The sequence below is a fragment of the Scyliorhinus canicula genome, chromosome 20, assembly GCF_902713615.1.
Source record: "Scyliorhinus canicula chromosome 20, sScyCan1.1, whole genome shotgun sequence".
Taxonomy (NCBI): Eukaryota; Metazoa; Chordata; class Chondrichthyes; order Carcharhiniformes; family Scyliorhinidae; genus Scyliorhinus; species Scyliorhinus canicula.
The window spans coordinates 93,952,556-93,970,153 of NC_052165.1; positions in this window are offsets into that span (position 1 = coordinate 93,952,556).

Here is a 17,598-nt window from a genome sequence, read left to right on the forward strand (position 1 = left end):
GAGAGCGATAGGGAGACAGATACTGAGGGGGAGAGCGATTGGGAGACAGATACTGAGGGGCAGAGCGATAGGGAGACAGATACTGAGGGGGAGAGCGATAGGGAGACAGATACTGAGGGGGAGAGTGATAGGGACAGAGATACTGAGGGGGGAGAGCGATAGGGGAGACCGATACTGAGGGGGAGAGCGATTGGGAGACAGATACTGAGGGGCAGAGCGATAGGGAGACAGATACTGAGGGGGAGAGCGATATGGAGACAGATACTGAGGGGGAGAGCGATAGGGAGACAGATACTGAGGGGGAGAGTGATAGGGAGAGAGATACTGAGGGGGAGAGCGATAGGGAGACCGATACTGAGGGGGAGAGCGATTGGGAGACAGATACTGAGGGGCAGAGCGATAGGGAGACAGATACTGAGGGGGAGAGCGATATGGAGACAGATACTGAGGGGGAGAACGATAGGGAGAGAGATACTCAGGGGGAGAGCGACAGGGAGACAGATATGAGGGGCAGAGCGATAGGGAGACAGATACTGAGGGGGAGTGCGACAGGGAGACAGATTCTGAGGGGGAGAGCGATAGGGAGACTGGTATTGTGCGAAGCAAATAATGGCATGATGGGAAAACTAGTCAAGTCTTCTTGGTACAATTGAATTTAACCTAAGACACAGATACAAAATACAAAATGTTCGTCATGAACCTTGAAGCAGTCTCAATAAATAACAAGCTGAAAAGCTGTCTCTTCCTGTATGTAAACAAGTTTGTCCAGTTCTTAAAACAAGACAAGATAATGATATGAGACTCCAGTCCCCTAAAGGTCAGCAAGGTGACGCCATTGTAACGATTATTACTTATGTTTTACTTTCGATCAAATTCCTGACCAAGTTGTATTCATGTTATCTTGATCCTATTATGTATAAGAATCGCCTTCTTTTCTGTAATATCGCAGACTTGGGACGGACTCAGCAGTTTGTATTTGACTGCCTTCCGACTTCAAATCTCAGCCATACTGCTAGCAGTCAGTTCTAATTCGGAAATAAAGTTCAGTTTTGCTTACCGAATGAATCATGTTTATATTTCTCTATCACAGTCAAGACGCGGGGAAAATATTGAATACGACAGACAGATACTGAGGGGGAGAGCGATTGGGAGACAGATACTGGGGGGGGGGGGAGAGCGATAGGGAGAGAGATACTGAGGGAGAGAGCGATAGGGAGAGAGATACTGGGGGAGAGAGCGATAGGGACACAGATACTGAGGGGGAGAGTGATAGGGAGACAGATACTGAGGGGGAGAGCGATTGGGAGACAGATACTGAGGGAGAGAGCGATAGGGACACAGATACTGAGGGGGAGAGTGATAGGGAGACAGATACTGAGGGGGAGAGCGATTGGGAGACAGATACTGAGGGGGAGAGCGATTGGGAGACATACTGAGGGGGAGAGCGATTGGGAGACAGATACTGAGGGGGAGAGCGATAGGGAGACAGATACTGAGGGGGAGAGCGATTGGGAGACAGATACTGAGGGGGAGAGCGATAGGGAGACAGATACTGAGGGGGAGAGCGATAGGGAGACAGATACTGAGGGGGAGAGCGATAGGGAGACAGATACTGAGGGGGAGAGCGATAGGGAGACAGATACTGAGGGGGAGAGCGATAGGGAGACAGATACTGAGGGGGAGAGCGATAGGGAGACAGATACTGAGGGGGAGAGTGATAGGGAGACAGATACTGAGGGGGAGAGCGATAGGGAGAGACACTGAGGGGGAGAGCGATAGGGAGACAGATACTGAGGGGGAGAGCGATTGGGAGACAGATACTGAGGGGGAGAGCGATTGGGAGACAGATACTGAGGGGGAGAGCGATAGGGAGACAGATACTGAGGGGGAGAGTGATAGGGAGACAGATACTGAGGGGGAGAGCGATAGGGAGAGACACTGAGGGGGAGAGCGATAGGGAGACAGATACTGAGTGGGGAGAGCGATTGGGAGACAGATACTGAGGGGGAGAGCGATAGGGAGACAGATACTGGGGGGAGAGCGATTGGGAGACAGATACTGAGGGGGAGAGCGATAGGGAGACAGATACTAAGGGGGAGAGTGATAGGGAGACAGATACTGAGGGGGAGAGTGATAGGGAAACAGATACTGACGGGGAGAGCAATAGGGAGACAGATACTGAGGGGCAGAGCGATAGGGAGACAGATACTGAGGGGGGGAGCGATAGGGAGACAGATACTGAGGGGGAGAGCGATAGGGAGACAGATACTGAGGGGGAGAGCGATAGGGAGACCGAGAGAGATAGAGAAAGTCAGGCAGAAAATGAGAGAGTCAAAGAGGTCAAGAGCCACTCTGTGAGGAAGAGAAACGTGAATGAGGCAGAATGGAGTGAGAAAGAGCCACGCAGAGAAAGAGGGACTGAACGAGATACAGAGCAAGGGACGGACAGAGAGAAACAGACAGGTAGAGGACTGAGGAACAGAGAGAAAGAAATCGAGATAAAGTAATAGAGGAGTGTGATAGAATGGAGATAGCAGGAGGCAGTCAGGGAGATCGACATTGAGAGATAAATTTTTGGACAAGGAGAGGTTGGTGGAAGGAGAGACTGACTTAGTGAAAGGGAAGAAAGAGAGAGACTGATAGGGAGAGAGATTGATAGGGTGAGAGAGAGAGAGAGAAATTGATTTATGGAGGTAGAGAGATTAATGGAGAGAGACAGATTGAGGGAAGGAGGCAGATAGAGTGGGAGAGACATTGAATGAGGCACTGTAATAAATCTTACAACATCAGGTTAAAGTCCAATAGGTTTGATTGGATACACTAGCTCTCGGACTCGCCTGAGGAAGGAGCAGTGCTCCGAAAGCTAGTGATTCAAATCAAACCTGTTGGACTTTAACCTGGTGTTGTTCGACTTATTACTGTGCCCACCCCAGTCCAACGCCGGCATCTCCACACCTTGATTGAGAGAGAGAAAGCATGGTAGAGAGAGAAAAACATTGAGACAGGGAGCATGGAAGAAAGAAGCAGAAGGCGAGATGGAGAAGTGAAAGAAGTTGGAGAGAGAAGTGTCGAGAGAGAGGGGCTCAAACCCAGAGGGAGATAATAGTCAGAAACAGAGTAAATGACAGACGGAGAGAGAGGGAGACAATTGTCTCTGATTCAGGTGGACAGAGAGAGAGGGGGAAACAGATAAAGTAATAATGACAGAGCGATTGAGGCAGAGAGAAACAGATCGGAAACATGAGGAGAGACTGTGTAAAATAAGGAGTACAACTCTAAAGGAGACACAGGTGCAGAGGGACCTGGGAGTACACATGAATAAATCATTGAAGGTGACAGGACAGGGTGAGGGCAGGGTTAATAAAACAAACAACACCCTGGGGTTATTAACAGGGGTACAGAATTGCAGAGCCAGGATGCTCTGTTAAACCTGTAACAAACACCAGGTCAACCCCAACTAGAGTATTGTGGCCAGTTCTGGGAGCCACACTATAGGAAGGATGTGGAGGAGAAAGAGACAGTGAGAGAAAGAGAGCGAGAGAGGGGGATGGAGTGAGAGAGAGAGGGATGGAGTGAGATAGAGAGCCAGAAAGAGGGATGGAGTGAGAGAGAGACAAAGAGAGAGGGATGGAGTGAGAGAGAGGGACAAAGAGAGAGGGATGGAGTGAGAGAGAGAGAGAGAGAGACAAAGAGATACAGACAGACAGAGAGAGATGCAATGAGAGACACAGCGATAGAGAGAGATGGAGTGAGAGAGAAACAAAGAGAGAGACAGAGTGAGAGAGAGGCACAGAGAGAGAGAACATAAGAACTAGGAGCAGGAGTAGGCCATCTGGCCCCTCGAGCCTGCCCCGCTATTCAATGAAATCATGGCTGATCTTTTGTGGATGTGTTATGTACTCTGGGATAACACAGGCTGCAACCCGATGCACCTTTGACCAAAAGATACTCCAGACGTTGAAGTAAGTTCAATGTGATTTATTGAACCATTAGCACAGTTCTCTATTGAGTTCGACTCTCCTGCTAATCTTGCTATAGTAACTCAGTCTAACTAATCAGTCTGCTCTAAGCCACGTGGTGGGTGTGATGCTTCTGATCTGCCCCTGTCCTACTCTCTAAGTGTCGCCTGTGGAAAGAGACAGAGCATGTCTGCCCATTGGCCGTGTCCTATTCTATGTGTTCATTAGCTGTATGTCGGCATGTCATGACCTCTCTGGTGCTCCCTCTAGTGTTTACTTAGTTGTAGTGTAATTACATTAACCCCTTGTGTATTTACAGTGATGCATATCACCACATCCCCCTTTTTTCGTGTTACATATTTTCTGTACAGTGTTAAAGAAAAATTGAACAAAAACAGGTAAATAAGTGATGACATGAACAAGTTATGAAGACGATACAAGATCAAAGAATAGTTATGATGACATTGAGGATTATACAATACCAAATAATAGATATGAGTCTAACGTTCATGAATTTACACGGTTGAGTGGCTTTCTTGTGCTGTTATGGAAGTGTCGATGTTGATGTTGTCATTTCCTTGTGAACGCCGTCAGTGCCCTGGTGTTTACGTAACCAAGACGTCATCAGGAGGTGTTCAAATGGTCAAATCACTTCATTGTCTGAGGTGGACTCTTTTTTTTATATGCTTGTGGTAGCGATTCTTGATGACAAACGTGAATTGGTAAGATGTGTTGACATGCCATGGTATATTTTCACTCTCGTCATTGTTCTGAGCTGAGCAGTAACATTGTCCTTCATGTGGAGAGTTGTACCATGTCGTATAAGTTGTTCTCTTGTTGTTGTGATTGTTGTTATTGATGTGCTTTTTGTTGTGTTTGTTGCCTCTGGTATGCTTCTTGTTGTTGTCTTTGTTGTTTTTGTAGCTTTTGTTGTGTTTGTTGCGCTCAATGACCACACCGAGTGGAGAATTCGAGTCCTTCACCAAGTTACTTGTGTCAGTGTCCTTTGTGGCAGCTGCTGTTTCACTGAGCGTGCCGTCTCTGATTCCTCAGGGCTCCCCGTCTGGAGTCATGTCCGGTTCACTGGAATCATCTTTGGCTTGTCGATGCTCCCCATCTGGAGCCCTTTCTGGTTCACCTGACTCACCTTTGGTTTCTTGATGCTCTTCGTCTGGAGTCATTTCAGGTTCTTGTGAAGAGGCTCGAGTAGATGAGGTTTGAATTAACGTGGTGTCACTGGAGTCACCAGTAGCCTCACTTTGTTTGTCGAGTGCCTCTGTACATACTAGCTGAGATCTGTCAGTCTCGCTGAGATGTTGCACATCTTGTATGGGAATTGTGAAGCCATTGTCACTTGTCTCACATACAGTGGGTAGACCTTCAGTGTCTTCTTGTCGGTTAGATGAGCTGGGTAGACTGTCAGAGTCAAATAATCTGGGTAGACTGTCATAGTCTTTTTGTTGTTCACGTGAGTGTGGTAGACTGTCATAGTCGTCCTGCTGTGCACTTGAGTGTGGCAGACTTGCATCGTCTGCTGCTGGTTGCTCAGATGAGGTTGCTGGTCCTTTATGGTCTTGTTCATGCAAGGACTGCGCTCTGGAATCTTGTGTTGCTTCCATCGTGGAGTCTGTCAACGAGCTCACTGTGGAGGCCTATATCGCTCTCTCTGGAGTTTGGCATCATTCCCTGTGTGAAGCCATGCAGTGATCTCGCTGTGGAGTCGGTCTGTGCGCTCTCAATGGAGTTGTGCAGTGGCCTCGCTGTGGAGTCTGTGTCATCGCTTTCTGTGCGGAGTCGGGGACTCTTCGTGGTGCGTGGACCACTCTCTGTGCGGAGTCGGCGACTCTTCATGGTACGTGTACCACTCTCTTGGCGTCAGGCCGCTCTCTGTGGGTTTGTACCGCTCTCTGTCTCTTGGCGTCAGGCCTCTCTCTGTGGGCTTGTACCTCTCTCTGTCTCTGGGTGTCAGGCCGCTCTCTGTGGGCTTGTACCTCTCTCTGTCTCTTGGCGTCAGGCCACTCTCTGTGGGTTTGTACCGCTCTCTGTCTCTGGGCGTCAGGCCACTCTCTGTGGGCTTGTACCGCTCTCTGTCTCTGGGCGTCAGGCCACTCTCTGTGGGCTTGTACCGCTCTCTGTCTCTTGGCGTCAGGCCGCTCTCTGTGGGCTTGTACCTCTCTCTGTCTCTTGGCAGCAGGCCGCTCTCTGTGGGCTTGTACCGCTCTCTGTCTCTTGGTGTCAGGCCACTCTCTGTGGGTTTGTACCGCTCTCTGTCTCTTGGCGTCAGGCCACTCTCTGTGGGTTTGTACCGCTCTCTGTCTCTTGGCGTCAGACCACTCTCTGTGGGTTTGTACCGCTCTCTGTCTCTTGGCGTCAAGCCGCTCTCTGTGGGCTTGTACCGCTCTCTGTCTCTGGCGTCAGGCCGCTCTCTGTGGGCTTGTATCTCTCTGTCTCTGGGGTCAGGCCGCTCTCTGTGGGCTTGTATCTCTCTGTCTCTGGGGTCAGGCCGCTCTCTGTGGGTTTGTACCGCTCTCTGTCTCTTGGTGTCAGGCTGCTCTCTGTGGGCTTGTATCTCTCTGTGTCTGGGCGTCAGGCCACTCTCTGTGGGTTTGTACCGCTCTCTGTCTCTGTGGGTTTGTACCGCTCTCTGTCTCTGTGGGTTTGTACCTCTCTCTGTCTCTGGGTGTCAGGCCGCTCTCTGTGGGTTTGTACCTCTCTCTGTCTCTGTGGGTTTGTACCTCTCTCTGTCTCTTGGCAGCAGGCCGCTCTCTGTGGGCTTGTACCTCTCTCTGTCTCTTGGCATCGGGCCGCTCTCTGTGGGCTGGTACCTCTCTCTGTCTCTTGGCGTCAGGCCGCTCTCTATGGGCTAGTACCGCTCTCTGTCTCTTGGCATCGGGCCGCTCTCTGTGGGCTTGTACCTCTCTCTGTCTCTTGGCATCAGGCCGCTCTCTGTGGGTTTGTACCGCTCTCTGTGTGGCAGCAGGCCGCTCTCTGTGGGTTTGTACCGCTCTCTGTGTGGCAGCAGGCCGCTCTCTGTGGGCTTGTACCGCTCTCTGTCTCTTGGCGTCAGGCCACTCTCTGTGGGCTTGTACCGCTCTCTGTGGGCTAGTACCGCTCTCTGGCTCTTGGCGTCAGGCCTCTCTCTGTGGGCTTGTACCGCTCTCTGGCTCTTGGCGTCAGGCCTCTCTCTGTGGGCCCTGTACCGCTCTCTGTGAGGCAGCAGGCCGCTCTCTGTGGGCTTGTACCTCTCTCTGTCTCTGGCGTCAGGCCGCTCTCTGTGGGTTTGTGCCGCTCTCTGTCTCTTGGCGTCAGGCCGCTCTCTGTGGGCCCTGTACCACTCTCTGTCTCTTGGCGTCAGGCCTCTCTCTGTGGGCTGTACCGCTCTCTGTCTCTGTGGGTTTGTACCGCTCTCTGTCTCTGGGTGTCAGGCCGCTCTCTGTGGGCCTGTACCGCTCTCTGTCTCTTGGCGTCAGGCCTCTCTCTGTGGGCTTGTACCTCTCTCTGTCTCTTGGCGTCAGGCCACTCTCTGTGGCCTTGTACCGCTCTCTGTCTCTTGGCGTCAGGCCACTCTCTGTGGGCTTGTACCTCTCTCTGTCTCTTGGCGTCAGGCCGCTCTCTGTGGGCTGTGCCGCTCTCTGTGTGGCAGCAGGCCGCTCTCTGTGTGGCAGCAGGCCGCTCTCTGTCTCTTGGCGTCAGGCCGCTCTCTGTGGGCTAGTACCGCTCTCTGTCTCTTGCCGTCAGGCCGCTCTCTGTGGGTTTGTGCCGCTCTCTGTGTGGCAGCAGGCCGCTCTCTGTGGGCTAGTACCGCTCTCTGTCTCTTGCCGTCAGGCCACTCTCTGTGGGTTTGTACCGCTCTCTGTCTCTTGCCGTCAAGCCGCTCTCTGTGGGCCTGTACCGCTCTCTGTGGGCCTGTACCGCTCTCTGTGGGCCTGTACCGCTCTCTGTGGGTTTGTACCGCTCTCTGTGGGTTTGTACCGCTCTCTGTGGGCTTGTACCGCTCTCTGTGGGCTTGTACCGCTCTCCGTCTCTTGGCGTCAGGCTGCTCTCTGTGGGTTTGTACCGCTCTCTGTCTCTGTGGGTTTGTACCGCTCTCTGTCTCTTGGCGTCAGGCCTCTCTCTGTGGGTTTGTACCGCTCTCTGTCTCTTGGCGTCAGGCCACTCTCTGTGGGCTAGTACCGCTCTCTGTCTCTTGGCATCAGGCCACAGCAGAATCCTGTACTCATGAATCGGGATGTCTATGCTGGGCTGAGGATCCTCAAATCCGAATAACTCGTCCATGACTGTGTCGGAAGCTTCAATGTACAACACATCTCGTTGCGGTTCGGATTTGGTACTGAGGTCGCCACGTCCAATGATGAAATCATCGTCTGAGTCATAGTCTTCAAAGTCTAAATCATCTCTTTGGGAGGTGCTAACTGCTTGTTGCAGGGTTCTGCGGAGGTTACTTTCAGCTACTGGTCGAAGTTCAGGCATTGTGCTATCGTTCCAGGTGAAAGAATTGTGTTTTGTGGCGTTACAATTTTTTTTCACTATTTTCAGACATTTCCCATTTGAGTGGGCGTGGTACAGGGCCTCAGACATTGTGACGCTTGTGACATAGACGCATGCGCAGATCGCTTTTACCTTCACTGTGCGCTCTTTTCGCAACTGCACATGCGCGGTACCTCGAGCATGCGCAAAACACTGTTTCGCTGGTTGGCGTCTTCTCGGGAACTGCGCATGTGCGGCTCCTTGCGCAAGATGGCTGCTAATCAAAATTGCCGTTTGCTTCTGTTGCAAGCCTACCTTTGCCTTGTGGTGTGTATATCGGCGCCAGTTTTACCGATTTCTGTTGTTCACCTTGCAGTAGATTTCAAACTTGTCCAGGACTGTCTGGAAGTCTCTCTTGTCCTGCCCTTTGGAGTACTTGAAGTTGAAGATATCTGTTGCACTTTCACCCGCAATGGTGCGTAGAAGAGCTATCTTCTCAGCATCGGCCACACCATCTAGGTCAGATGCTAGCATGTAAATCTCAAATCACTGCTTGAATGCACGCCAGTTGACACTGATATTGCCGTGGTACCTGAGCTGCTGAGGAACCGGAATCTCGATCATCTTGCCTGGGTGCTGTTGCTGATAGTCAGCAATCTTGCTGAATTGAACTATATAGATTCAACAGGCACCACTGGTACCATGTTGTGTTATGTACTCTGGGATAACACAGGCTGCAACTCGATGCAGCTTTGACCAAAAGATACTCCAGACTTTAAAGTAAGTTCGATGTGATTTATTGAACCATTAGCACAGTTCTCTATGAGTTCGACTCTCCTGCTAATCTTGCTGTAGCAACTCAGTCTAACTAACCAGTCTGCTCTAAGCCACGTGGTGGGTGTGATGCTTCTGATCTGCCCCTGTCCTACTCTCTAAGTGTCGCCTGTGGAAAGAGACAGAGCATGTGGGCCCTGTCCTTATATATGGGTTGTGTAATGCCCCCTTGTGGTAGTGTCACCTCTGGGTGTCTTGACTGCCCATTGATCGTGTCCTATTCTATGTTCACTAGCTGTATGTCTGCATGTCATGACGTCTCTGGTACTCCGGCTAGTGTTTACTTAGTCGTAGTGTATTTACATTAACCCCTTGTATATTTACAGTGATGCATATCACAACAGCCATAACCCTTAATCCCTTTATTCTTCAGAAAACTATCTATCTTTACCTTAAAAACATTTAATGAAGGAGCCTCAACTGCTTCACTGGGCAAAGAATTCCATAGATTCACAATCCTTTGGGTGAAAAAGTTCCTCCTAAACTCAGTCCTAAATCTACTTCCCCTTATTTTTAGGCTATGTCCCCTAGTTCTGCTTTCACCTGCCAGTGGAAACAGCCTGCCCGCATCTATCCTATCTATTCCCTTCATAATTTTATATGTTTCTATAAGATCCCCCCCGCATCCTTCTAAATACTAACGAGTACAGTCCCAGTCTACTCAACCTCTCCTCGTAATCTAACCCCTTCAACCTCTGGGATTAACCTAGTGATTCTCCTCTGCACACCCTCCAGTGCCAGTACGTCCTTTCTCAAGTAAGGAGTCCAAACTGAACACAATACTCCAAGTGTGGCCTCACTAACACCTTATACAATTGCAACATAACCTCCCTAGTCTTAAACTCCATCCCTCTAGCAATGAAGGACAACATTCCATTTGCCTTCTTAATCACCTGTAAACCAACTTTCTGTGACTCATGCACTAGCACACCCAGGTCTCTCTGCACAGCAGCATGCTTTAATATTTTATCATTTAAATAATAATCCCTTTTGCTGTTATTCCTACCAAAATGGATAATCTCACATTTGTCAACATTGTATTCCATCTGCCAGACCGTAGCCCATTCACTTAACCTATCTAAATCCCTCTGCAGACTTCCGGTATCCTCTGCACTTTTTGCTTTACCACTCATCTTAGTGTCATCTGCAAACTTGGACACATTGCCATGGTCCCCAACTCCAAATCATCAATGTAAATTGTGAACAATTGTGGGCCCAACACGGATCCCTGAGGGACACCACTAGCTACTGATTGCCAACCAGAGAAACACCCATTAATCCCCAGTCTTTGCTTTCTATTAATTAACCAATCCTCTATCCATGCTACTACTTTATCCTTAATGCCATGCAGCGTTATCTTATGCAGCAACCTTTTGTGTGGCACCTTGTCAAAAGCTTCCTGGAAATCTAGATATGCCACATCCATTGGCTCCCCGATATCTACTGCACTGGTAATGCCCTCAAAAAATTCCACTATTAGTTAGGCACAACCTTCTCTTTATGAACCCATGCTGCGTCTGCCCAATGGGACAATTTCCATCCAGATGCCTCGCTATTTCTTCCTTGATGATAGATTCCAGCATCTTCCCTATTACCGAAGTTAAGCTCACTGGCCTATAATTACCCGACTTTCTGCCTACCTCCTTTTTTAAACAGTGGTGTCACGTTTGCTAATTTCCAATCCACCGGGACCACCCAGAGTCGAGTGAATTTTGGTAAATTATTACTAGTGCATTTGCAATTTCCCTAGCCATCTCTTTTAGCACTCTGGGATGCATTCCATCAGGGCCAGGAGACTTGTCTACCTTTAGCCCCATTAGCTTGCCCATCACTACCTCCTTAGTGATAACAATCATCTCAAGGTCCTCCCCTGTCATAGCCTCATTTCTATCAGTCACTGGCATGTTATTTGTGTCTCCCACTGTGAAGACCGACCCAAAAAACCTGTTCAGTTCCTCAGCCATTTCCTCATCTCCCATTATTCAATCTCCCTTCTTATCCTCTAAAGGACCAATATTTACCTGAGCCACTCTTTTTTTGTTTTATATATTTGTAGAGAGAGAGAGATAGTGGGGGAAAGATTGATGAGAATGTTTCCGGGGATGAGGGATTTCACTGACTGGGAGGGATTGCAGAAGTTGGAAATGTTCTCGGAGAGGAGAAGGTTGAGAGGAGATTTGGGTCGAGGTTCAATTTCAGGAGGGGGTCCCGGAGAGAGGCGAGGGATGAAACCGTTCCCATTGGCAGGAGGATGGAGAAGCAGAGGGAGGGGGACACAGATTGAAGATGATCGGTGAGAGAAGCGAGGGAGACATGAGGAGAAACAGTTTCACACAGCGAGTGGTGAGGGTCTGTCACACACTGTCCCAGAGTGTGGTGGAGGCAGCTTCGAGCGAGGAATTCAAGAGGGAATCGGATTGTTATCGGAGAAAGGAGAATGTGCAGAGTCACGGGGAGAAGGCTGGGAGGGGGGTCAATGGAGCAATTCCAAAGTTACTGGGATAAGGATCTGCATTGAAAGTATTTGTGGAGCTTTGAGGGAGGGGGAATCTCGCAGGTAGATAGGACAGACAGGGTGGGCCGAATGGTGACTCTCTGTGCTGTAACCTTCCTATGACAGTACCTTGTGTGAGAGGGAGGGGTAGCTGTGAGACTGTCGCCAGAAGCAGGACTTGTATCAAAGGATATGAGGGAAGCACGGCAGCACAAGCGATTAGCACTGTGGCTTCACAGCGCCAGGGACCCAGGTTCGATTCCCCGCTGGGTCACTGTCTGTGCGGAGTCTGCACGTTCTCCCCGTGTCTGTGTGGGTTTCATCCGGGTGCTCCGGTTTCCTCCCACAGTCCAAAGATATGCAGGTTAGGTGGACTGGCCATGATAAATTGCCCTTCGTGACCAAAAAAGGTTAGGAGGGGTTATTGGGTTATGGGGATAGGGTGGAAGTGAGGGCTTAAGTGGGTCGGTGCAGACTCGATGGGCCGAATGGCCTCCTTCGGCACTGTATGTTCTGTGTAAGATATGGACAGGGGTCAGGAGAGAGCTGGAGTGTTCCATCAGCAAATAACAGGCTGTAGGATGTCTGTCTCCACGTCCGTGAAAGGTTCACCCCTTTCAAACTCTGAACTTCAATCAACCTACAGCCTGTTCCTGATCCCAATACAATCCCGACTCCGAAACATAGAAAATAGGAACAGGAGGAGGCCATTCAGCCCTTCGATCCTGCTCTGCCATTCAATATGATCACAGCTGATCATGCAGATGTGTAACCTGTTCCTGCTTTTCCCCCATAGCCTTCGATCCCTTTAGCCACGAATGCTAAAACTACCTCCATTCCTCAAAACACAATGTTTTGGCCTCAACTACGTCCTGTGGCAGCGAATTCCACAGGCCCACCTCTCTCTGGCTGAAGAAATGTCTCCTCATCTCTGTCCTAAATGGTCTACTCCGTATACTGTGGTCTACTGGTCTACTGTGACCCCTGGTTCTGGACACCCCCACCATCGGGAACATCCATCCTGCATCTACCCTGTTCAGTCTGTGAGATTCCTCCTCATTCTTCTCAACTCCAGGGAACACAATCCCTATCCGATTCAATCTCTCCTCCTACATCAGTCCCTCCATCCCAGGAATCAGTCTGGTAACTCTTCGCTGCTCTCCCCCTGGAGCAAGAACATCCTTCCTCACAGAAGGAGACGAGATCTGTGCACAATACTCCAGGTGTGGCCTCACCAAGACCCTGTATAATTGTAGTAAGTCAGGAGCACGGATAGATCATTGTGGGATTTACCAGAGGGAACGGCACAGGAACAGGAAGAGGAGCCGTTGCAAGTGGTTCACTGGCTGCGATTGGTCGGTAAGAATGGACCCAAGGTTGCGAAGACCCATCCAGCTGGACGTCACTGGAGAGAGATTGGAAGAGGATGGTGAGTTTGACCGTGTCACAGCCTGCAGACGGGTCGAGTGCAACAAGGAGGGAACTCTATCTTATTTCAGAATTGCATGGTATGTCACTGGTGGGAAAGTGTAGAGGGAGTTTTACTCTGTATATAACCCCGTGCTGTACCTGTCCTGGGAGTGTTTGATGGGGACAGTGTCGAGGGAGCTTTACTCTGTATCTAACCCCGTGCTGTACCTGTGCTGGGAGTGTTTGATGGGGACAGTGTAGAGGGAGCTTTACTCTGTATCTAACCCCGTGCTGTACCTGTCCTGGGAGTGTTTGATGGGGACAGTGTAGAAGGAGCTTTACTCTGTATCTAACCCCGTGCTGTACCTGTCCTGGGAGTGTTTGATGGGGACAGTGTAGAGGGAGCTTTACTCTGTATCTAACCCCGTGCTGTACCTGTCCTGGGAGTGTTTGATGGGGACAGTGCAGAGGGAGCTTTACTCTGTATCTAACCCCGTGCTGTACCTGTCCTGGGAGTGTTTGATGGGACAGTGTAGAGGGAGCTTTACTCTGTATCTAACCCCGTGCTGTACCTGTCCTGGGAGTGTTTGATGGGGACAGTGTAGAGGGAGCTTTACTCTGTATCTAACCCCGTGCTGTACCTGTCCTGGGAGTGTTTGATGGGGACAGTGTAGAGGGAGCTTTACTCTGTATCTAACCCCGTGCTGTACCTGTCCTGGGAGTGTTTGATGGGGACAGTGTAGAGGGAGCTTTACTCAGTATCTAACCCCGTGCTATACCTGTCCTGGGAGTGTTTGATGGGGACAGTGTAGAGATGGCTTTACTCTGTATCTAACCCCGTGCTGTACCTGTCCTGGGAGTGTTTGATGGGGACAGTGTAGAGGGAGCTTTACTCTGTATCTAACCCCGTGCTGTATCTGTCCTGGGAGTGTTTGATGGGGACAGTGTAGAGATGGCTTTACTCTGTATCTAACCCCGTGCTGTACCTATCCTGGGAGTGTTTGATGGGGACAGTGTAGAGGGAGCTTTACTCTGTATCTAACCCTGTGCTGTACCTTCCTGGGAGTGTTTGATGGGGACAGTGTAGAGATGGCTTTACTCTGTATCTAACCCCGTGCTGTACCTGTCCTGGGAGTGTTTGATGGGGGCAGTGTAGAGATGGCTTTACTCTGTATCTAACCCCGTGCTGTACCTGTCCTGGGAGTGTTTGATGGGGACAAATGTCAGTTGAAAGGAATTCAGGACCGGCATGTTCCTGTGAGGACGAAGGATAAATACAGCAAATTCCGGGAACTTTGGATAACGAGTGATATTGTAGGCCTCGTCAAAAAGAAAAAGGAGGCATTTGTCAGGGCTAGAAGGCTGGGAATAGACAAAGCCTGTGGAATATAAGGAAAGTAGGAAGGAACTTAAGCAAGGAGTCAGGAGGGCTAAAAGGGGTCATGAAATGTCATGGGCATATAGGATTAAGGAAAATCCCAAGGCTTTTTACACGTGCATAAAAAGCAAGAGGGTCGCCAGGGAAAGGGTTGGCCCACTGAAGGATAGGCGAGGGAATCTTGTGTGGAGCCAGAGGAAATGGGTGAGGTACTAAGTGAATACTTTGCATCAGTATTCACCAAAGAGAAGGAATTGGTGGATGTTGAGTCTGGAGAAGGGTGTGTAGATAGCCTGGGTCACATTGAGATCCAAGGAGACGAGGTGTTGGGCGTCTTGAAAAATATTAAGGTAGATATGTCCCCAGGGCCTGATGGGATCTACCCCACAATACTGTAGGAGGCTAGAGAGGAAATTGCTGAGGCCTTGACAGAAATCTTTGGATCCTCACTGTCTACAGGTGATGTCCCGGAGGACTGGAGAATAGCCAATGTTGTTCCTTTGTTTAAGAAGGGTAGCAAGGATAATCCAGGGAACTACAGGCCGGTGAGCCTTACAGCAGTAGGGGGAAATTACTAGAGAGAATTCTTCGAGACAGGATCTACTCCCATTTGGAAGCAAAAGGACATATTAGCGAGAGGCAGCATGGTTTTGTGAAGGGGAGGTCGTGTCTCACTAACTTGATAGAGTTTTTCGAGGAGGTCACAAAGATGATTGATGCAGGTAGGGCAGTAGATGTTGTCTACACAGAGGGTAGTGGGTGCCTGGAACTCGCTGCCGGAGGTGGTGGTGGAAGCAGGGACAATAGTGACATTTAAGGGGCATCTTGATAAATACATGAATAGGATGGGAATAGAGGGATACGGACACCGGAAGTGTGAAAGATTTAGTTTAGACGGGCAGCATGGTCGGCACGGGCTTGGAGGGCCGAAGGGCCTGTTCCTGTGCTGTACTTTTCTTTGTTCTTTGACGGTGTATCTCCTCTGTTGTGCAATGTGTTTCCTGTCTCCCTCTCACTCTCTCTCTTGCTTTGTTCTCCTTTGATGATTTGAATATCGTCACCGCGGTTTCAAGTTCCTTATTCACTTCCGAATTCTCGGGAACAAGCTACTGCCGACAGCTGCTGATCCTCACGTTGAAATCCGCCTCTGCCAACGTCACCTTCCGGCACTGTGATTCCTCAATTCCTGGAGGCGATCCATGAAACCTCTCTCCATCGCCCTCAGTTACTCATCCCCTATCACTTCCAATTCCTGTCAGCAGGGCAGCAGGGTAGCATGGTGGTTAGCATAAATGCTTCACAGCTCCAGGGTCCCAGGTTCGATTCCCGGCTGGGTCACTGTCTGTGTGGAGTCTGCACGTCCTCCCCGTGTGTGCGTGGGTTTCCTCCGGGTGCTCCGGTTTCCTCCCACAGTCCAAAGATGTGCGGGTTAGGTGGATTGGCCATGATAAATTGCCCGTAGTGTCCTAATAAAAGTAAGGTTAAGAGGGGGGTTGTTGGGTTACGGGCATAGGGTGGATACATGGGTTTGAGTAGGGTGATCATGGCTCGGCACAACATTGAGGGCCGAAGGGCCTGTACTGTGCTGTACTGTTCTATGTTCTATGATACCAGCTTCCCTTTTAATCTTTACTCACTCCAACTGCCTGACTGGCAACACCACAAACCTGCAACAGGCTTCGGCCTTTCCTTCGAATCCGCTGTGCCATTCAATATCATTGCAGCCTCATCGCCAGCCTGCCGCCTGCTCCCCATAACACTTTCTCCGTCACTAATTCAAACCTTTCTATCTCCTCTTTAAGTCTGTTTACTGTCCCCCACATCCACTCCACTCTGGGGGCGAGAGTCCGCCCTCCTTTGAGTCAAGTAATTCCTCTTCATTCCTGCTTTTAATCTGCCGCCCCTTAGCCTCAAACTATGGCCTCCCATTCTCGAATGTCCAACAGGAGGAATCATCCACTCTCCTTCTGCCCCTTTCTACCCCCTCCAGCATCTCACACCTCAGTTTGACTCCCCCTCATTCTTGTAGGCCCGCTCTGCTCAATCTCTCTTCGTACGGCGAATCCCTGATCTCGGAAACTCTCGGAGAGGCAGTGGCTGAACTAATGATCTCGAGACGCAGATGCTCTGGGGACCCAGGTTCGGATCCCGCCGTGGGAGGTGGTGAAATTTGAATTCAGTCATAAAAAAAAAACCCATTTGGTTCACTGATCTCCTTCAGGGAAGGAAATCTGTCGTCCTTACCCTGGTCTGGCCCACATGTCACTCCAGACCCACAGCATTGTGATTGACTCTGAAATGCCCTCGGAGATGGGCAATAAATGGTGGGCCCAACTTGCGAGGCCCACATCCCATGGTCAAATGAAAAAGAAATCAATCGAGTGCACTTCCTCTGAATGCCTCCTATGCATCTTTACCCCTCCTCAAATAAGGACGGCCAAAACTGTGCACAGTGCTCCAGGAACAGTCTCAACTGTGCCCTAGACAGTGCACCCGCGTACTTTATTCCTGTCTATCAGTTGTATTCCCCACGATTCCCACCCAGAACGGACTCAGTTTCTTTTTTGGTTAAATCGCGTCTATCACCTTAATTAACTCCACAGGGACTCCCCCTTAATCAAAAAAAATCATTCCATTAGCTCATGCTTATTTATGATGGTTTAATGGCAGCTCGGCCCCCAACCTTTCAAACCAAGATTCTTTTAAAAGTATACGGCAGTCACAGACACTCTAACCCAAACATTTAACCCTTACTGCTCTAGATAACTACAATACAATACGTCTGAAATGTCTACGCTCCTCACAGGTGGAATACAGGAATAAAGTACAGGGGGGGGGGGGTGCCACTCTCTAGGGCGCAAGTTGAGACAGCGCCTGGGGCCCTGTGCACAGTTTTTGTCCCTGTATTTGAAGAGGGCTTATAGTGGCATTGGAGGCAGTTCAGAGGAGGTTCACTAGATTGATTCAAGAGGTGAAGGAGTTCTTTCATGAAAGAGAGGTTGAGCAGTTTGGACCGATTCTCCAGTTTGGACGGATGAGAGGGGACTCCCAAAAGT